Below are 22,868 nucleotides of genomic sequence, written 5' to 3'. Positions count from 1 at the left end.
TTTTTAAGACTTTTTAAAAAAGATTTTATTTATTTATTCATGAGAGACACACAGAGAGAGGCAGAGACATAGAGGGAGAAACAGGCTCCCTATGGGGAGGCTGATGTGGAACTCGATCCCAGGACTCTGGGATCATGACCTGAGCTGAAGGCAGACACTCAACCACTGAGCCACCCAGGTGCCCCAAGACTTTTTTTTTTTTTTAAGTGATTTCTATATCCGTCATGGGGCTTGAAATCACAACCCTGAGACCAAGAGTTGCATACTGTGTTGACTGAACCAGCCAAGTGCCCCAAATAAAACAAATATTTTACTATCTTATATAAGGCATGCTAAATCACTTGAGGTTGGGTTATAACCATTAAGTGAGAAAACATTGTTTTCTGATTTTAATATAGAACAAACTACATTTACCTTCAGATGCTTGACAAATATACCTTGAAAACTAACAGGAATTTTTTTGCTTTTTTTTTTTTGCTTATATTTGGCTTTCCAAAATGAGTTTGATCTGTGATGTACCAATGAATACTGGACTGGATATGGGAAGAATTACGTTCTGAACCTGGCTCTGCCACTAAGTATCTGTTGTCCTTGATTCTTAGTATAACTTTTCCTGGTCTCAGTAAAATGAAGAAGTTGAACCAGATGGTTTATAGATACCAAATTTAAACAACTGTATTCTTTATGGATTTTATCTAGTAAATTTTATCTGTCTTGAATAAATCATTGTCATGTTTTCCACTACTAAATCACTACCAACAAATAAGGAGATAAAGAAGGAATCAGTAGAAAAATCAACTCATTATGCCAAAACATATTCTGAAAATAAATTGGGTTTTCTTTTTCTTTCTTTCATCATAGGTATAATACTTCTCCACATCTGCTTCAGGAAGAAAGTGCCTGCCACTCCTATTGTTTCTACGCAGGTTCATGCCAGCCCAGAACAGAGAATCAGGTCAGTTTTATGACTGTTTTGTCTATTGAATAAGGAGTGAGGAGCAAGAATTATGGTAGTCTTTTTTTGCATTAGCATTGTAACAAGACCACTGAACTCTGACTCAAAAAAGAGCTAGATTTTAGTCCTCCTTTAATTGCTGATGGCTGGGTAAGCTTAGGCAAACCTGCTTTCTTGAAGGGCTTGTAGTTTTCTGCATCCAAAAAAGGATATATTAGAAGAAATTACTTTCAGTTTCAATTTTGGCTTTAATGCATTATTACTTTTATTGTTGGTACCTACATAGAATAAAATCTTGTTTTTAAAACATCCTTTTCTTTTTCTTCTGGAAAAATCTAGTTGTAAGCTCAGGGTTTGGAACTCTTTAACTCTACTGTATTGTAGTTCCTTTGAGTGAATAGTTTATTTTTTTAATGATTTTATTTATTTATTCTTGAGAAACATAGAGAGGCAGAGACACAGGCAGAGGGAGAAGCAGTCTCCCCACAAGGAGCCCAATGTGGGACTTGATCCTGGATCCGGGATCCTGGGATCACACCCTGAGCCAAAGGTAGGCGCTCAACTGCTGAGCCACCCAGGCATCCCTGAGTGAATAGTTTAAATGATGAGCTATGTTGTAAGGCAGTTGAGGGTACTCCTGCTACCTGTTTGCCTTGGTTTTAGTATTTTGCTTGGCTTTATCGTTACTGAAGAGTTTTTTATGTGAAGTTATTAGTCCTTTGGTAATGTTCTTCAGTTTTTTTTTTTTTTTTTTTTAAGATTTTATTTAGTTATTCATGAGAGACCCAGAGACAGGCAGAGACAGGAGGAGCAGGCTCCGTGCAAGGAGCCTGATATGGGACTCGATCCGGGGACTCCGGGATCACACCCTGAGCCGAAGGCAGATGCTCGACCGCTGAGCCATCCAGGCATCCCGGTTCTTAGTTGTAGAGAGGGTATCTTTTTGACGATGTTAGTTCTCTATTGCATGTGATACAATTCCAATAGCTTAAGCAAAAGGGAAGTTATCAGACTTTTGAGTGTGTCCCAGGAGACATCAAAAGATTCAGGGACACAGAAATGCCCCTGGGCTATACAAGAACCCAGTACCCAAATGCAGTCAGGTTTCCCTCACTGTCAGTGGAGTGCCTCTTTTCTGTGTCTGTTTCACCATCTTCGGAGAGCTGACGCTTTTCACATTTCTCTTCTTTGTCATGGGAAACATGGTTGTTACCACTTCCCACACTCTGTGTCTTATAGTTCAGACTCCCAAAGAAAGGCTATCACTTAAGTACCCAACCCCAGATTTCCCAAAACAGACTCTGATTCATTAGTCAGGTACCCCAGAATAAGTTGTACCTTAGGTCAGAGTCTTTTTAAAACTTGACAATGGCTGTCTTGACATATTTATTTAGAAGCCTGTTCTCTGAAAAAGGATCTGATTTATTCCTACTGAAATGCAGATAGCTCATAATAGGAAATTAGCCCTTCAAGGTGTATTTGTATTTTAATTGGGATCAAACATCAAGCTAAAGCCGTGTTTCCCAAACTGAGTAGAAGTGAAGCCTTGAGTTCCAGTATATAATAATGATTAACATAGATGAAAGAAGAGCAGTAGGGATTGAAAGATGATATTTTAGGGTTTAGGGAGTGGGAGAAAAATGAGCAACCATGTTTGAGTAGTCAGAGAAGGGCAGATAGATAATCACATATATTTCTAAGGTAGCAGTGTTATTGAATATAGCAAGTAGAAGAAAAGCTCTTCAATTTAACTTTCTGAAAAAAAAGATTTGAAGGTTAAGAGAAAGGACCATTAGGTTTAGTCCCAGCTCAACTACTAACTGTGATTTTGCTTAAATCACTTATCTCTTGTGCACCGCAGTTTACTAAATTCGGGCCACTTACCAGCTGTGTGATTTTTTTAACTTCTAGACATCAGTTTCTTCATCTAAAGATGGAATTGATGATAGTGATCTCTCATCAGTTTCTTGAGAGGTATTACTATATATTAAGTGTTCTAAACAGCTCCTAGCACATCAGCATCCTCAATTTTTGAAATAAATGGATTAGATTATATGATTGCTGGAGTCCTAGCTTACTTAAAAAAATAAACCTGTGGTCTAAGATTTTTCTGATAGGACTAATGTCTTTTTTCAGAATTAATACTTAGAAGCTTTGGCCAACTACTTGAGCCTTGCATTAAGACTGATATTGGTACTGCCAATAAAAGTTATTTTGTATTAAGTATATATATTTGTTCTCTCTGGCTATATGTATTAATTTATTAGGGCTTCTATAGCAAATTACTACAAATTAGGTGGCTTAAACAACAGAAATTTATTTTTAGTCTTATAGTCTGGGGCCAAAAGTCTGCAATCAGTGTGTCCCTTCCATGACCCCAAGGACCCCAATCCCTCAAGGATTGGTCCCTTCCATGTGGGAAGGTTGTATTCCAGTGCTCTTTCCTTGGCCTGTAGATAGCTGTCTTTTCCCTGTCTCTTCACATCATGGTCTTTCTTTGTGTGTGTGTGTGTGTGTGTGTGTGTGTGTGTCCAAATTTCCCCTTTCTATAAGGATACCAGTCATATTGGATTAGGGTCTACCCTAATGATGTGAGTTTAATTTGATTACCTCTGTAAAAGCCTGACTGCAAAAAAAGTTACATTCTGAAGTAGTGGGGATTAGGACTTCAACATATGAATTCTCTGAGGGACACAATTCAACCCATAGCACTGCATAACAGATTACTCCAGCGATGTCTGGGTGGCTTAGCGGTTTAGCACCTGCCTTCAGCCCAGGGCTTGATCCTAGAGTCCCAGGATCAAGTCCCACATCCGGTTCCCATCATGGAGCCTGCTTCTCCCTCTGCCTGTGTCTCTGCCTCTCTCTGTGTGTCTCTCATGAATAAATAAATAAAATCTTTAAAATAAATAGATAAATAAATAAAATAACAGATTACTCCAAAACTTAGTGACTTAAGGCAACAAATGTTATGTTATAGATTTTGTTGATCAAGAATCTAAGCTGGTTCCTCTGGTTCAAGGCCTCTTACAAAGTTGCTTTCAACATGTCCACAGGGATATGGTTTCATCTGAAGGCTCTGGCGAAGGATCTGTCTCCAGTTCACTCACATGGTTGTTGGCAGCATTTAGTTCTGCCATGGTTGTTGGGCTGAAGGCCCTAGTTTCTCATATTGGCTGTTTGCCAATAGCCTATATTAATTCCTTTCCATGTGAGCCTTTAATTTTGTAATGTAATCATGGAAGTGTCATCCCATTACTTACTCCCTTTTCTCTTCGTTAAGTGAGTCACTGGGGCATCTGGGTGTCTCGGTTAAGCCTCCATCTCTTGGTTTTGGCTTAGGTCATGATCTTTGGGTCATGGGATTGAGCCCCGAGTCAGACTCTGCTCAGCATGGAGTCTGCTTCTCCCTCTCCCTCCGCTTCTCCCTCTGCTTGCACGTTCTCTCTCTCAAATAAATAAATAAAATCTTAAGAAAAATAAAAAAAAAGTCATTGAATCCAGCAGAGAGGATTACACAGGAGTGTGTGTACTAGGAGGTGGGGTCATTGGGAGCCATCCTTGAAGCTCCCTATAGTAGTATATAAAAATGAAGGGAGAAGATAATATGCTAAATGGAAAAATACATAATTTGATATTGTTCACAAAGCTTAAGTGTTCAACTTTTTAAAGTAATCTCTACTCCCAATGTGGGGCTCGAACTTAATGACTCCTGAGATCCAGAGTGTCATGCTCCACTGACTGAGCCAACCAGGCACCCTTAGTCTTCAACTTTAAACAGAAATTTAATACCCTTAAGCCATGTGACTTTGTAAGGAGAAAGTACCTCCTCACTCTTATTTTTTTAAAAAAGGAAGAAATGTAACTTTTATCTTCAGTTTCCTTATTTAAAATTTTTTTTATCCTTTAAAGGTTGTATTTATTTGAGAGAGAGAGAGTGTGTGTGCAGGGGCAGGGGAGTGGGTAGAGTGAGAGCATAAGCAGGGGTGGGGCAGAGGGAGAAGCAAACTTCCTGCCAAGCAGGGAGCTCGATGTGGAACTCAATCCCAGGACCCCGGGATCCTGACCTGAGCTGAAGGCAGATGCTTAATCTACTGAGCCACCCACGTGTCCCTCTTTTTTTTTTTTTTTTTTTTTTTAAAGCAAAATGGTGCATTTCATTAAATCAGTTATTTTTTGGTCCTATGTAGAAATGCTCAAATGGTATCTGGCTTTTTACTTTGCTGAGTTGTTAAACTATTTCTCATAGAATATCCAAAAGCCTAACCTTATGTCCCTAAAAATATTGAAGAATAAGAGGTCCTGTGTTGTTAAGATTACTTCAAATTTACCAGCTTTACTATGGTTACTTTCTTCAACTGAGTTACATTTTATTTTATTGTAAAGATTTTATTTATTTTAATTTGAGAGAGAGAGCAAGGGCAGGGGTGGTGCAGAGGGAGAAGCCGACTTCTGCCAAGCAGGGAGCCAGACATGGGACTCGATCCCGGGACTCTGGGATCATGACCTGAACCAAAGGTGGACTCAACCCACTGAGCCATCCAGTGCCCCTAAGTTATATTTTATATTGTTAGAAATTGTTAAGACATTTGTAAGGATATTTAATACAGTGAATTGGCTAAAAGAAATTACAGTCATAATTACTTCTACAGAACGTAGTGGCACAGTCACATATGCTATATCTACCAGCTAGCAGTTCTTAATATTTACGTTGATGGAGAAGTACTTGGAAAGTATTATTATGGGTTAGTTTTTGTAATCTTTGTTTGGAAGGCAGTATAGTTGAGTTTCTGGAAGTGAGATTTGACTTAATTGGCATTATCTTTGTGAGTTTAATCCAAGATAAGTTTGTGTGTATGTGGCAAATGGAGTGACATTTCTTCAGTAAATTTGGTCTAACAAAATCTCCACTTCAATGAGAAAAGATTGTTTTAAACAACTTCATTAGAATAGTTTGAGCATATACTTTTTTTTTTTTAAGATTTTTATTTATTTATTCATGAGAGACCCACATAGATAGATAGAGAGAGAGAGAGAGAGAGAGAGCAGAGATATAGGCAGAGGGAGAAGCAGGCTCCATGCAGGGAGCCCGACTTGGGACTCGATCCCTGGTCTTCAGGATCACGCCTCAGGTGGAAGGCGGCGCTAAACCGCTGAGCCACCCGGGCTGCCCTGAGCATATACTTCTAAAGCACTGATTACATGACTGAATTTTCTAAGCATTTGTTTATAATTATTTGTGAGTTATTATAAAATGAATTTGTGAGTTATTATTAGTGAATACCTAATTATTAGAAATGATGAGATTTATTTTTAAATCTTGCTAGGTTTGTAAGTTTAAATCATTTCATACTGTACAAAAGTAAAATGAGTATGAACTCAATAGAATTTGTATGGAATATCCTTTTTTTTACTTGTTAGCAGGATGTGGTTTAACAGAGACCATACAGAATTTTAAATTGAAGACTTTCTTTTGATACACAGAATGGCCTAGGGAATGCATTCTTATGTTTGAACAAATGGTAATATTTTTTCTTTGGAAAAAAGGTCTGCTGCATTGATTATGGCAGAGAGGAAGTTTTATTTATTTATTTATTTTTAAAGATTTTATTTGTTCAAGAGAGAAAGAGCAAGCATGAGCAGGAGGAGGGGCTTTAGACTCTGAAAGAAATAGTGTTGAATATTATATGGTTTAGAAGAATATTACCCAGAAATGAAAGTTTATGTAGGATGCATTCTTTTTTTTTTTTTTTTTTTTTAATTCACTAGAGACCAGAGAGAGTGAGGCAGACATAGGCAGAGGGAGAAGCAGGCTCCATGCAGGGAGCCCAGTGAGGGACTTGACTCTGGGATCACACCCTGAGTCAAAGGCCGACATTCAACCAACCACTGAGCCACCCAGGTGTCCCAATGTAGAATGCATTCTATATAGAAACATATATTGAGAGTTTAAAAAGTTTAAGAAATGGAATTCAATATGAAAAGTACAGGTTTTTTCTTTTTTTAAAGATTTTATTTATTCATGAGAGACACACAGAGAGAGGGACAGATATAGGCAGAAGGAGAAGTAGGCTCCCCACGGAGAGCCCAATGCGGAACTCGATCCCAGGACCCTGGGATCCTGATCTGAGCCAAAGGTAGATGCTCAACTACTGAACCACCGAGGTGCCTCAATACAGGTGTATTTAATGTGAAGCTTAAATTACAAAGTTTTAAAAGTTTTTATTATCAGAAAAAAATAGAAGTTGAAAAAAAACAACATCACTAATTAGAGTATTGGAATTTAAAATTTTCAGCTTTCTTTTATTTCAGGAATTGATACCTTAAGTTCGGGACTTAGAAATATAAATCATTTTTATCACACTTTATCCCCTTTTGTGATTTTTTTTTTTCTGTAGACTTCTGGTGATTGACTAGAGCTAGAGGTTTCTATGACTTCATCTTTGAGTTATTTTTGACCTCGAGTATTCCTTATTTGGCTCTTGTTTGAGGACAAATTATGCATTTTTTTTAGTATATGTGCTGCCAAAGCGAGCACAGACAAATTATGTATTGATCTTCATTAAAAATTATATAAAGATTTAAAAGCAGGTGTGAGAGAGAACTGTAGTGTAGTATATGTGTTGGTTAAGGTACCAAACTTAGTCATATTTCTAAGTTTAAATTTTTTTTTTAATTTTTATTTATTTATGATAGTCACACAGAGAGAGAGAGAGAGAGAGAGAGGCAGAGACACAGGCAGAGGGAGAAGCAGGCTCCATGCACCGGGAGCCCGATGTGGGATTCGATTCCAGGTCTCCAGGATCGCACCCTGGGCCAAAGGCAGGCGCCAAACCGCTGCGCCACCCAGGGATCCCTATTTCTAAGTTTAGATCATGGAGTCATTGCTATAGCTCTTTGCCCTAGTATACATTTCTTAATTTCTCTTTTTACTTCCTCATCTGTAAACTCCTCATCTGTGAATTTATTAATAATATTTAATAGAAGTTTCATAAGGGTTAAATGAGGTAATGTTTGCAGGGTTATATACTGTCATTAGCAGAACAGCATTCTCTTTATATTCTAACCTTAAATTTGTATTGTTTTCTGATTTGCTCTAGGTTTGAGGAGCTATTTTGCAGTCACCAAATACATATGTATTTGGTATTATAAATCTATAACCCAAGGAAGTCAACTTTTCATTTCTGTTTTCTCTTTAGACTTTTACTACTGGCCACTCCTGTTTTTTGTTTTGTTTTGACCTGGGAGAAAGGAGTGAGAGAGGGGGTACCTATTCCCTTCACAGTCTTATGTCTTCTTACCCATAGTAGCATTACCCCTTGCTTCAGTTTTATGAAAACCTCTACCACAGGGCTCCTGTATTAACCTGGTTGTGAGATGATTATGGCCACTTAGGAGCATCCTAAGAAAGCTAGGCTACTTCTCCTTGTAGAAGAAGGATCTATGTCTAAGTTGAGGGAAATACTGAATTTTGGAGGAAGTCTCCTGTTCACATGTTTTGCTGCTAATTTGGTAAGATGTCAGTTTTACTTTCCCTGAGCTTTTTTTTTTTTTTTTTTTTTGGGTGCTTTATGTCAGTGAAAACTAAGAAGGCCACAGCTCTCCGTAGAGTTTGTAAATTGGAAGTGTTGTACAATAAATGACAAAGGAAGAGGAAAGGAAGTGTGAAGCATAATTTCTCAAGCTGTTTTATTATCTTCTTTGTGTGTGGTGGTGAAGGAACCTCAAAGAGCCTAGTCTAAGGGTACCTGGGTGGCTCAGTTGGTTAAGCATCTCCCTTCAGCTCAGGTCATTATCCCAGGATCAAGCTGTGTTAGGTTCCCTGCTCAGTGGGGAATCTGCTTCTCCTTCTCTCCCCCTTCCCCTCTCTTCCTCAAATAAATAAATAAATAATTTTTTTAAAGCCTAGCCTAAATCATCTTTTGGAAAGTAAAGATTTAGTTGTTGTTAATGGAATGAAAGATTGTGTGAGTATGACCATACGCTGAAGTAAAATGTCAGTTAAAGAATGATTTAAAAACATAAAGGGAAGCAAAGATACATTCCATTCTTTTTTTCTTTTTAAGTTTTTAATTATTTTGGTTCTTTAAAAGAGAAATTAGGAAATCTTGGTTCTTTCCACCTCCAAAGAACTGAAGTAATTTATAATGGCTGCCCTCTCTCCCTTCCACATTTACTCCTTCCCTTCCTATTTTCCACATAATTTTTGACATTTCAGGTTGGTTCTTTTATATTTGGTGTTACTGCATGTTTTGTAGGAAGCAAATCATGTTATTGTGTTCATGATAGAAGACTTGTTTTTCTCCTTAAAATATCTGTAGCTCTTTCTTAACTAGATTAATTGCCTAGTCCAATAAATGTTTCAAAGAGATCCCTAAGAACGAATTTTTGAAATTGTCTCAGAACTAATCATGGTTCTTTTTGAGATCAGAGCTAAGATTTGTTTTATTTAAAAACAGTATCTTTTAAAATTAAAATAACCTTTTAAAATATTTTTACTTTCCTCCAACATCAGTAGATCATCATGATGCTTTGTGGTGTCTAAGTGGCCATTCAGGAATAAGGGCTTTTAGGGTCAGAGGTTGTTGAAGGAAAACTTTTACAGAATATAATGAGAAGGCAAGCTGTCCCCTATGGAAGAACACCTTAGTTTATTGGTGCAAAGGCTGTATGATAGAAATTGTGTTTTTTTGCTGGAAAGACCCAGTTATGTGTTTATGATAGAATTGCCTGAGTGGGGAAGGGCAGATTCTGTAAGAAGGGCTTGTGTGTGGGTCACCTGGATGGCTCAGTTGTTTAAGTGGTTGACTCTTGATTTCAGCTCGGGTCATGATCTAAGGGTTATAAGACCAAGCCCTTCATCAGGCTCTGCACTCAGTGTGGAGTCCACTTGAGATTCTCTCCCTCTCCCTCTGCCCTCCCTCTACTCATGCTTGCATACACTTTCTCTAAAATAAGTAAGCAAATAAATAAAATTTTTAAAAAGGGGAGGGGAGGGTTGTGTGTAGGAAGAAAATAAATTATCCATGAGAAAATTTTTGAGATTTTAAGTTTTAATATGTTTTAAGTTTATTGTTTGAATTAGCTCTTTGCTTTTCTTATTTTGCAGTCTTGTTTTCCATGGTTCATAGTTTATGAGCCTGGAGTGGAGATAGATACATTGAAGTCTAATAGAAGAAATGGTCTGTAAATTCAATGAATGGATATTTTAGCTATATCTTATAACTGTATTTTGAAGAATGTGTGAGGCTTGTGAGGCTTGAACTCACAACCTGTGACCAAGAGTCATATGCTTTTCTGACTGAGCCAGCCAGGCACCATAGGTCCTAAAAATATTTAAACAGTATCCTCTGTGATGTGTATTCCAGTAAAAAAAAAAAAAAAAAAAAAAAAAAAATGATGGTGTCAGCCATCTTTTTTACTTTAAGTTCATTGCACTTCTTTCTGCATGATTTTCCAAAGAGCTAGGCCTCTGAGAGTTGTAGGATCTTTTAAGATTAAAAATGTGTCTGGGGATCCCTGGGTGGCTTGGCAGTTTAGCGCCTGCCTTCAGCTCAGGGCATGATCCTGGAGTCCTGGGATCGAGTCCCACATCGGGCTCTCTGCATGGAGCCTGCTTCTCCCTCTGCCTCTGTCTCTGCCTCTCTCTCTCTGTCTCTCATGAATAAATAAATAAACCCTTAAAAAAAAAAAGTGTCTTTCGGGATGCCTGAGTGGCTCAGTCAGTTAAGTGTTTGCCTTCGGCTCAGGTCGTGATCCCAGAGTCCTGGGATTGACCCCTACATCAAGCTCCCTGCTCAGCAGGGAAGACATCTGCTTCTCCCTCTTCCTCTGCCTGCTGCTCTGCCTACTTATGTACTTATGTGCATGCACTGTCTCTCTGTGTCAGATAAATAATATCTTTTAAAAAAGTATCACAGAATTAGCAAAAAGAACATCTATGAGATTGTGTGAAGTATATACAAATAATTCTCAGATTATGAAAATATACTTTACTCCATGACCTTTTGTTTACCTTGATATAATGTTCTAAGGCAGACTGTAAACTACATGGTTTAAAGAAAGATTTGTGCAGTATGACCACAGATTTTCATCTTTGGTAACATGGGAGAAATTAATATGGTTTCATGTTTAAAGTATTGGTGATGTAAAATACATCTGTTTGTATAGGAAAAAAAGTCATGGTTTTGTGTATCCTTACAATGTACGTTACCTGGCTAGAGTGGTACACTATTCTAAGATTTATCAGTTGGCATTTTGTAGACCAATGGGAAGTTTCTTATTTTTGTTCTTTCAAAAATATTAGAAATCTAGAAACAAGTGGAGACTGCTCAATGGTTTTATCCCTCTCCTTTTATTTTTCTGAAGTATTTATTTTAGAGAGAGTAGAGGAGAGGCAGAAGGAGAGGGAGAGACAGAATCCCATGTAGACTCCCTGCTGAGTGTGGAGCTCTGATGCTGGGCTTGATCCTAGGACCCTGAGATCATGGTCAGAGCCTAGAGTTGGACACTTTAACCAGCCGAGCCATCCAAGCAACCCTATGCCTCTCCTTTTAAGCCAAAGTTTGCATTTTGGAAATTTTAAATATACAGAAATATTTATTATTTCTGCAAAATTTTACAGAAAATACAGCATTTATCTAAATACTTTCAACCTTGACTTAGTAGTTACCAGTGTTTTGCCACATACATTCCCATTGTATTTATATACATTTCAGGGAGGAGGGATGGCATCGCTGAACCATTTGAAAGTAATTTCAGCTATCATGATACTTCATAAATACTTCAGCATGGGCCTTCTAGAAATAAGGGTGTTCCTCTACATGACCATTACACTGTTATCATAGGTAACAAAATAACAATAATTTAGTACATTGTTATGTTAAATCCAGTCCATACCCAAATTCTCTAATTATCCCCAAGATTTCTTTTATAGCTTTCTCCAAACAACAATCTAGTTAAGATCCACATATTACATTTGCTTTATATCTCTTTAGTCTTTAGAAATCAAGATTAAGGGATGCCTGAGTGGTTCAGTGGTTAAGCGTCTGCTTTTGGCTCAGGTCATGATCCCAGGGTCTTAGAATCAAGTCCCGCATCTGGCTCCCCACAGGGAGCCTCTTTCTCCCTCTGCCTATGTCTCTGCCTCTCTCTCTGTGTCTCTCATGAATAAATAAAATCTTTAAAAATCTGGATTAAAAAGAAAGATAAAAAAAAAAAGAAAGAAAGATAAAAATCTAGATTAATTTCTCCTTCTCCTCCTCCTCTTTTTTTTTTTTTTTTTTTTTTTAATGATCCTCACCTTTTGAAGAGAGTCCAGAAGTTCTCTTGTTAGCAATTCACATTCTGCATTTGTTCCTTCCTGGTAGCCTGCCCACTGAAGTTAGAAAATACTCCTTCCACAGGAGCAGGAAGCCACATGAGATACATATGACAAAATTTGTAGGGGAATTGAATAGTGCCTGGAAGTGGTTATTACTGGGTTGAGGTTAACAAGTGAGAATAGAGAAGATTTCTTTCAGATTAATGAAGCAGAGTTTGAGAAAGAACAGGAAAAGAAAGAGGTTAAAGGGAATGCATATGGCAGTGACGGATGGCCGCAGGTAATTTGTTTATAGAGAGGAGGGAAGAAAAAGAGAGGGAGGAGAGAGTTGGGGAATCATAGTACCTAGTACCTAGAGGTAGAGGTAGAGGGCTAGATCCTCATTCTGCATTGGCTGAGAGGTTGAACGAATGAAGTCTTTGAATTTTCTGTACTAACTGTGTAGGTAGGCACAATGAACCTAGGTCAGCCTAACTGCTATTAGAAAAGCAAAGGAGGTTGTGTGTATTGCTTAGCTATGAGGTTTCCTGTGAAAGTACAGGGGTCATATTCATATTTTGTACTGCTTCTTTTATACTTTGGCTATATATATATATTAGAATAATTGTGTAGGTAGGTACTCTAAGTGGGAAGAGTTCTAGTTTTATAACTTTTGTATGCAATATACATGTATAAAACATATATGCAGTTTTATATAATGTAGTTTATGTATTGAACCCTTGAATTGAGAAATTTAAAAAAAAGAATACAAAATGAAAGCAGTAGAAACATTCTATGTTTGCTTATAAATATTTTCACTACTCATAGAACATACTGAATAATACTTCTCTCAAGTAATTTCTGATAAAATGTCAGATATTCATAGACATAAAGAACTTTTATCTGATTATGTTCAGTGCTTTTCAACTAGGAGGCATTGAGAGAGCTAGTTAATTCTCAAAATGGTGACATTTTACTACAAGACCAGTCTGTTTTACTGTGAAAATAGACTTTTTTTCTCATCCTTTCTCTTTTTTTCTCTTCTCTCCTTTTCCTTCCCGTATTTTTAAGTAGTGTACCTTTCTCTTCTGTTCCCTTCCTTTTCTTTCATCCCCTATTTTTAATGACCTCCTCTGTTTCTGAACTTCTATCCCATGTTATTTGTGTAAGAACACTGTAAGAACACTGAAGGCACTGCTTAATAGCAGATATTTTATGATTTGATCCAAGAAAAACCTCTGTTGTCTCATGACTGAGTTTATGTTTATGTTATACTAGCTTTTGAGCCTCTAGGCAGTAATTTTCACTTATTTATTACTTCTTAAGATCCAAAGTAATACATTTTCTAAGTGTTGGTATTTCTAAGTTGATCTAGTACGTTCTTTCCTATCCATATTCAGGACCAGTTGAGAAATACAGAGTGACATGATCAGATTTCATTTGGACATGGGTACTCTGTAGCTGTGTGGAGAGTGGTTTAGAGTGAGGGCAGGTGGAAGGATGATTATAAATCAGATGAGATATGCTAAATGATTAGTTCCTGAAACCATTCAGTATGACTGGAGATAGAAGGACAAATATAAAAGATATTCCCTTAGAATATGCTCCCTTTGGGGTGAGAGTTGAAGGAAAGGAAGGAAAATTTTTTTTAATAAGAAATTTATTTTTTATTGGTGTTCAATTTGCCAACCTACAGAATAACACCCAGTGCTCATCCCGTCAAGTGCCCCCCTCAGTGCCCGTCACCCATTCACCCCCACCCCCCCGCCCTCCTCTCCTTCCACCACCCCCAGTTCGTTTCCCAGAGTTAGGAGTCCTCATGTTCTGTCTCCCTTTCTGATACTTCCCACCCATTTCTTCTCCCTTCCCTTCTATTCCCTTTCACTATTATTTATATTCCCCAAATGAATGAGACCATATAATGTTTGTCTTTCTCCGATTGACTTATTTCACTCAGCATAATACCCTCCAGTTCCATCCACGTTGAAGCAAATGGTGGGTATTTGTCATTTCTAATGGCTGAGTAATATGAAAGGAAAGAAATTAATTGAAACCATTGGGTAGGCCAGGTTAACTGCCAAGTTTTACCTGGATGACTGATTGACTCTGTATCCTGTTTAGCTATGTAGAAATTATAGAAGAAAAAATAGAATTGAGGGAAAAAAAAATAATGGGTTAGATTTTTGAGCATAATGGCTTTTTGGAAAGAATTTCAAACTTAAAAAGAAGCTGCCACAGTAATATAAAGATCATCCATGTGTCCTCTGTTCAGATTTATCTATTAGCCTTTTGTCCCTAATGCTTTATTATTAACTTTATAAATGAATATTTCTGTGTATATATGTGTAAATACACACACGTGTACATGTATTCTTTTTGAATCATGCAAAAGTTACATTGAACATATCATATAGCACTTTAGTCCTAAATATCTTAGTGTGGGTTTCCCAAGGATGAGGATAATCTCATATAGAGCAGTCTTAAAAAACTTCAGTAGATTTAAGGGACGCCTGGGTAGCTCGGTGGTTAAAGTGCCTGCCTTCAGCTCAGGGCATGATCCTGGATTCCTGGGATTGACTCCTACATCAGGTTCCCTGCATGGAGCCTGCTTCTCCCTCTGCCTGTGTCTCTCCCTCTTTGTGTCTCTCATGAATAAATAAATAAAATCTTCAAAAACAAAACAAAACTTCAGTAAATTTAACATTGCTATCTATTTATCTATTATTATTATTTATTTTTAAGTAGGCTCCATGCTAGGCCTACTGAGGGTTGAACTCATGACCCTTAGTTCAGGACCTGAGTTGAGATCAAGAGTCAGATACTTATCCAATTGAGCCACCCAGGTGCTCCTATATTGCTTTGATCTGATTTGTCATTTTCTAGTTTTGTCAGTTGTTCACATAAATGTCTTTTATAGTAAGCAAAGTTCTTCTCTTCCACTATAGTATTTAGTCTGTGGACCCATATTGCATTTAGATGTTATGTCTTCAACGTTTTTTAATCTGTGAGAGTTCTTCATCTTTTCTTTGTCCTTTATTACATTGGCATTTTCAAAGAATATAGTCATCCCCCTTTCCCTTTTTTTTCCTTTTTAACAGTGTGTGCCTTATCTTCAGTGTATCTGATGTTTCCTCTTGATAAGATTCAGGTTATGCATTTCTAGATGGAATATCATATAAGGGATGTGTCTTAATATATCTGGAGGTATGCAGTGTCTGCTTCTCATTTGTAATATAAATTTTTTAAAAAAGATTTTATTTATTCATTCATGAGAGACACAAAGAGAGAGGCAGAGACATTGGCAGAGAGAGAAGCAGGTTCCCTACAGGGAGCCTGATGCGGAACTTGATCCCAGGACCCTGGGATCACAACCTGAACCAAAGGCTGATACTCAACCATTGAGCCATCCAGGTGCCCCTGTAATATAAATTTTGACCACCTGTTTCATTATCTGATTTCTTCGCTCTATGGTTACTATACTCTCATACAGTTAATAAGCAGACTGTGAGGAGGTACTTTAAGACAATTAAAATATCCTACCTCTCATCAAAATTTCATCCCCTTAGTGTAGGATCTACCAATTGTTGCCATCGTGGTTGTTACATGATGATTTTTTTCTTTTTTTTTTTTCATGATGATTTTTTCTAACACCAGTTCTCTCTCTCCTTTTACTAGTGATAACTCAGCATTCTATTGAAATAAGAGCCTTTTTATTTATCTATCCATATTGTTTTTATTATTGAACTCCTGGGTTCTTATTTATTACCCAATGATTAATAATTTATTACTATCCTTAAATATTTGGGTTCTCAAATTGTTCCAGATCTCATCAATGGGATCCTCTTTCTCCATGCTGGCTCCTGTTATCCTTCTCCATGCTCTTATCACTTTTTATTTTTTGCTTTTCAAGTACTTCATTGTTTTCTTTTCTTTTTCTTTTTCTTTATTTATGATAGTCACACACAGAGAGAGAGAGAGAGGCAGAGACATAGGCAGAGGGAGAAGCAGGCTCCATGTACTGGGAGCCCGATGTGGGATTCGATCCCGGGTCTCCAGGATCGTGCCCTGGGCCAAAGGCAGGCGCTAAACCCCTGCGCCACCCAGGGATCCCACTTCATTGTTTTCATTATTAAAAATAACCTTAATCTTCTCGGCCCCTAGAGTCAGTCATGTCTCCTAGGAGCCCTGGTCCCTGTTAGTGGGGGAAGAGAAATGATAGTAGGAGCCAAGATCTAGACATTTAGTATATATGTCGCCATTGGGTATTTTTGCTCCTGGGCCCTATGAGGGAACAAGCTAGAAAATATATGTATCTTTATATGTACACATACATATATGTATAAATACATTTGCATGTGCTTATGTAATACAGGTATATGCTTGAATATGGATATATACTTTAGAAATATGAGTTTACACTGGTTCCTCTGTTTTCCGTTTTTGTGTAGTGAGAACACTGATACCTAAATATCAGCATTTTTACTAATTTGCCCTAAGTGAGCGTCATCTAAAATGATTTCAGAATTACTTCACCTTTACCACTATAAAACCAAAACAACACCCCACCCTGGTAGATAATTAACTTCATTGGTTTTGTGTTTATTCTTCTGATTTTTCTTTTGATTCAATAAACAGATAACATGTATTTTTCCTTATTTCCTTTTTTTCTAGCACAAACACGAATGCTGTCTATATAAGTACTTTGGCACTTAGCTGTTTTCACTGAAAAAATATACCCTGAAAATCATTCTGTCTCAATTCATAGAGATCATCATTATTCTTCTGTGTGTGTGTGTGTATGCAAGTTCATTTGTCCTGTCTTCTGTCCTGTCTTCTCTAGGCTATCGAGGTGATTTTGCAGTTTTGGAGTGCTACAATGAATAATCTTGTGCATGTCTTTTTTACTGCTGGAGGTGGGTCTTCAGGATAAATATAGGTGTGGGATTACTGGCTTAAAGGGTAAATGGATATGTACTTTTGCTAGATGTTACCAAATCTCCTTCCATTGGAATTGTACTGTTTTGCATTAGAAAACAATGAATTTGGAATCAGTTTACTGTTTTTAACAGTGAAGGAATGGGGTAGTAATCTATATCAGAGAAATAGGGATAATTATCTGTGCTCTGTCACTGACCCACAATTTTACATTTTAAAGCCTGAACCACAGGAATCTACTATTTCATTTATAGAGTATGCCATTTAATTATTTTAACTTTTTATTACAGAAAATTTCAAACATCCATAAAACTAACACTAGACTTGACCTCTTTTAGGCTTCTGTAACTCCACCATCTCCACATATCTGAAGTGCATAGAAAAAAAGGTGAGAAAGAGAATAATAGGTTAGAGACTATTGTGGCACGGATCAGTGAAAATAGCGCAAAAGCAGTCTGGTTGATGGATGCATTAAAAGTTGTATCTCTTGGGGGATCCCTGGGTGGCTCAGCTCTGCTTATGTCCCTGCGCCTCTCTGTGTCTGTGTCTCTCATGAATAAATAAATAAAATCTTTAAAAGAATTGTATCTCTTATTTCAGGTCAAAATAAACAGTGTTTACTGTATACATATGTATTTGTTATTAGAGCAGAAGCTACAAATGTCTTTTATCAATGAACCTAAAACAACTTACAGACATTTGCTAGCCAGCATCTAAACATAACACAGAAAACGCTAAAAAATTCCAGTTTGTTTAATGACTTAGCCCAAATCAGAAGTCAGATACTTAACTGACTGAGCTACCCAGCCCATTTTTTAATTGGGTTCTTTTTTGATGCTAAGTTGTAAGAGCCTCTGCTTTATGTATTTTGGATATTAAACCCTATGTAAAGATATGATTTGCAAATATTTTCTCCTTTCTTTGGGCTGTCTTTTCACTTATGATAGTGCCCTCTGATGCAAAAAAGTTTTTAATTTTCATAACTCCAATTTATCCTTTCCTTTTTTGCCGTGTGGTTTTGGTGTCATATTTAAGAAACTATTGCCAAATCTATGGTCACGAAGAAATGCTCTTGTGTTTTTTTCTGAGAATTTGATAGTTTTAACTTAAATTATATCTGTGATCCATTTTAGGTTTATTTTTGTGAGTGGTGTAAGTAAGGTATGGGTCCAACTTCATTTTTCTTGCATGTGGGTTTCCAGTTCTCCCAGCACCTTTTTTTTTTTATTTTTTATTTTTTTAAACTTTTATTTAAAGAGATCCTTTCCTCACTGAATGGTCTTGGCTCTTGTTGAAAATCAGCTGGACATATATGTGAGAGTTTATTTCTGGGCTCCCTATTCTATTCCACTGCACCATACATCCATCCTTACACCAGAACGTAGTTTTTATTACTGTATTAAAGGTTTTCTTTTTGACTGACTAGTTTATCATTCTTGGTTTTTTTTTTAAGCTTTTTTTTTTTTAAGACTTTATTCATGAGAGACACAGATAGAGAGAGAGAGAGAGGCAGAGACAGAGACAGAGACAGAGACAGAGACACAGGCAGAGAGAGAAGCAGGCTCCATGCAGGGAGCCCAATGCGGGACTCGATCCCAGGACTCCAGGATCATGCCCTGGGCTGAAGGCAGCCACTCAACTGCTGAGCCACCCAGACGTTCCAAATTGACTAGTTTAACATTCTTTATGTCTACCTTTAAAAATGTTTCTAATATGTGTCTTTAAAATTTGCTTTAAAAAAAAAACATAAAATAAAATAAAACTTGCTTTCAATAGTTACATTTAGTTGACAGGACTTCAACATGAGCTGCAAATATCAACTTTATAATGAATATTGTTGGAGTTACTATACCAGGAAAATTAATATTAAAGCAAGCAAATTTGTGGTTATTTAATTGATACTGCATTTTTTTCAGAAATCATAGGGAAAACCATAAATACAAAAAAATGAATATTGTCTGTACTTGGCCATAGAAAGAACAAAAGGAATTGGAAAGACCAATTATATATATATAATCTAGTAAGTGATGCTTTAATTTCATGTTAAATGTCATTTTCTTTTAGTTCCAAAAGTAATCTACTTAATGAAACTCTTTCAGGAATTTCATAAAAGAAAATAATTTGTATTTTGTGAGGAACATTTTCAATAAGGAGCTAGTTAATGGCAGACTCTTAATTATTAAGCCAGAGCTGAATGGCCGTGTTTATTAGGCTTTTTTATGTTACAGATTTTTTTTTTTTTTTTAAAGATCTTACTTGTTTATTCATGAGAGACATAGAGAGGCGGAAGAAGCAGGTTCCATGCAGGGAGCTCGATGTGGGACTCAATCTTGGGACTCCAGGATTGTACCCTTAGCAAAGGCAGGTGCTCAACCTCTGAGCCCCCCAGGCATCCCTGTGTTAAAGATTTCTGACTTAATTTGTCTCCTTTCAGGCTGCAACAAAATTAGAAAATTAGAACATCAGATGTTATTCTTTCTCTGTTGATATACAGATTTTTGTTTTTATCACTTTTTTCAGAGTAGGTTTATACCTTCTTCCCCTATATTTTAACTGTAGGCCATAAGTAAATTATTTAGTATTTATGAAAAAAATATTTTGTAACAGGAATACTGGGTTATAAATTAAAGGCAGACCTCTCTAAGAAAACATAATTTAATCTTTTTATAGTTTGCTATAATTGAATTCTAACCTGTCATCCAAAATAGATGCTCCCGCATAACTTAGTTGCTTACTTTCACTTTTTTCCTGATAAGTCTCACAGTAATTGAAAGTTGTATAATGGCCAGTCTTATGTTATCTATATCCCCATGTACTTATTCTATCCCTGTATGATTTTGAAACAAATTCTAGACATCATTTCATCAGTAAATATTCTAGTACAGGTGTGTGTGTGTGTGTGTGTGTGTGTGTGTGTGTGTGTATAGAAACAGACTGCTAGTGTGTACAGTTTAGGGCAAATGCATTCAGTAAATTTTTAAAAAATGTCTACTATGGTCTAGATGTGGTAGATCAATGCTAGGGATAGACAAATGTTTAAGATAGTCTCTTTACTGAAGGAACTTAACATAATAGCTTAGACCCGTTTCTTATGCTGAAAATTTGTGGGCTCTGAAGTCTTGAAGAGTTTGAGTCCAGCCTTAGAAACACAAAACAGAATTCCTGAGCCAAATAAACAGTGAATTGTATCTGACATACTGACTCATACTCAGGGAGAGGTAATACAATATTCTCCTAGCCCTTTTATCTTAAAAGAAAAAGAAATAGAGCTACACTTGATGCCAGAAAAAAAAAAAAAAAAAAGTTAGAAATATACAGAGTTAGACTTATCAGTTATAAATCACTATTATGGTTTTAGATCAGGTGAATTAGAATGACTACTATGCTTTCATTATACTGACTTTATAGTTCCTTTTTTTTTTAGAACAGTGGTAATTTAAAAAATCATTTTCCATTTTCAGAATGTGCTGGTGGTTTTTTAAATTTAGAAACTATGTCACGTATACTAATTAAGATTTTCCTTTATTCTAAATATTTTTATATTACTGTGATTTTCCTTTTTTCAGTTTTGAGATATTGGTGACCTTTAATTTTAAATACCCCTGTTTTTAAACCTTCTTTTTTTTCTTTACAGATTTTATTTATTTGACAGAGAGTGAGAGAGCATGAGCCAGCAGAAGCAGGGGTAGTGGCAGGCAGAGAGAGAGGGAGGGACAGACTCCCTGCTGAACAGGGAGCCTGTGAGGCTCTCTATCCCAGGACCCTGGGATCATGACCTGAGCCGAAGGCAAATGCTTAACTCACTGATCCGTCCAGGTGCCCCTAAACCTTCCTAATATTTACTGATTTCACTTACTACTATTTCTTCTTCTTGCTGTTAGCATTTCAGGCCATCATCCTACCTAAACTGAATGGCTGCACTTTCTTTTTAATTGTCTGGATTAGACAAAGCTCCATCTGAATCCTTTTCCATGGTACAAGAATCCTCTTTATAGAGTGCAAATCTGGTTTTCTTACTCAGCTTCTTGAAATTCTCAGTGTTTCCTTACTGTCTTTAGGTAGAGCTCAGAGTATGTCCTATAACGTGTTTGCTTACCCAGCTGGTGGTTATACCTCTAGTCTCTTCATATTTCATCCTTATGTTTTCCTCATCCCTTTTTTTTAAGATGATAAAGTTTCTTTCTTTCTTTCTCTTTCTTTCTTTCTTTCTTTCTTTCTTTCTTTCTTTCTTTCTTTCTTTCTTTCTTTCTTCTTTCTTTCTTAGAGACTTTATTTATTTATTCGTGAGAGACACAGAGAGAGAGAGAGATGCAGAGGCACAGACAGAGGGAGAAGCAGGCTCCATGCAGGGAGCCCGATGTGGCATGTGATCCTGGGATACCAGGATCACGCCCGGGGCTGAAGGCGGTACTAAACCCCTGAGCCACCCAGACTGCCCATGTTTTCCTCATCCCTTAATAAGAAAGTTGTCCCTTAAGTTCTGGATTGCCTATAAAATGAATGTGATGCAGAATTCACTGCTTTAAGGCTTACTGCAGGTCTTCAAAAAATCAAATGCATCTATCTGTGAACTGTATATACCTTTAAAAGAGAAATGATAGCTTTTTAAACTTGTAGTTTAAAACAAAATTTCAACTAATTGTACAAAAATTAAAGTATTTTTAGCTAATATACATAATTTGCTCATTTAAGAAAAATTGGAGTTGCTAACATATGCCAGGCATTTTACTGTGTGCTGGTATATATCAGTGAACAGAAGAGAGATATTCTTGTCCACTTGGAGTCCATGATCTGGTAGAGAGTAGATAATAAACAGATAAATAGATATTTATCAACAGCAATTATAGTGTCTATGGAAGAAATGAAAAAGGTGAAGCGATAGAGAGTTATGGGAAGACAGAGTTACTTCTACATTGTGAGAAAAGGCTTGTCAGGAGAAGTGACCTTAAAGCTGAGAAATAAAGGAGCTATCCCTGCCAGGAGCTTATAGGAAGAGGGAATGCCCTGCAGTGTGAACAGTTGGTGTATGAGGAGTTGAAAGAATGCCTGGAGATGTCCAGGGGAAGAGTGGAATAGAGTTTGAGAGGTAGAAAGAGATCATGTTATCTAAAGTTTAAGAGGCTATGATAAGGAGTATGGATTTTATTCAACACACTGAAAACTATTAAAGGATTCTGAGGTTCCATATTACAGTTGGTGCTAACCAAAGCAAAAAGGCCATTTGGCTGCAAAAGAGAAAATAGGCAAGAGGGGATACACAGATGATATTTAAAGTTGAGAATAGATGAGATCCTTTCTAAAAAGGGGATTCCGTAGGAATTCCAGTTTTTAGGATTTGCATGCATGGGCAACATTGTTGCTTTCTTCTTTAAAAAAGATAAGACAAAGTTGTAGCACAGAAAATTTGGTTATTTCTATCTAATAAATATTAAAGACATGTTTTTTGTTTTGTTTTGTTTTAATTTGGCAGCAGTGTGGTTAAATGAGAAATTTAAATCTCCATCCAGCCACCTGTTGAATGAATAAGCCACTTTTACCAGTTACCATGTGACTTTGGAATTTTATTTCTCTGAGCCTCAGTTTCCTTATTTGCTAAAGAGAATAATAGCAGACTTATTTTAAAGATTAAATGAAGCTATCTAAAGTGCCCGGGTTGGTGTCTGGTGGGAGTAAACA

General features: G+C 36.8%; 1 protein-coding gene across 8 annotated transcripts in view; it reads left to right on the top strand.

The window, feature by feature from the left end:
- Positions 1-843: 843 nt before the first annotated feature.
- Positions 844-22,868, top strand: part of WDFY3 (WD repeat and FYVE domain containing 3) — a 235,135-nt gene continuing 213,110 nt past the window's right edge. For all 8 annotated transcript variants that reach the window (XM_077882767.1, XM_077882766.1, XM_077882763.1 and 5 more), the window contains exon 1: positions 844-955. The gene's annotated coding sequence lies outside the window, so the exon portion shown is untranslated. The remainder of the gene's footprint in view (positions 956-22,868) is intronic.

This window comes from Canis aureus, chromosome 33 (genome assembly GCF_053574225.1).
Source record: "Canis aureus isolate CA01 chromosome 33, VMU_Caureus_v.1.0, whole genome shotgun sequence".
NCBI lineage: Eukaryota > Metazoa > Chordata > Mammalia > Carnivora > Canidae > Canis > Canis aureus.
Note: the sequence above shows the minus strand (reverse complement) of the source record. Positions and strands in the feature narration are given on the sequence as shown.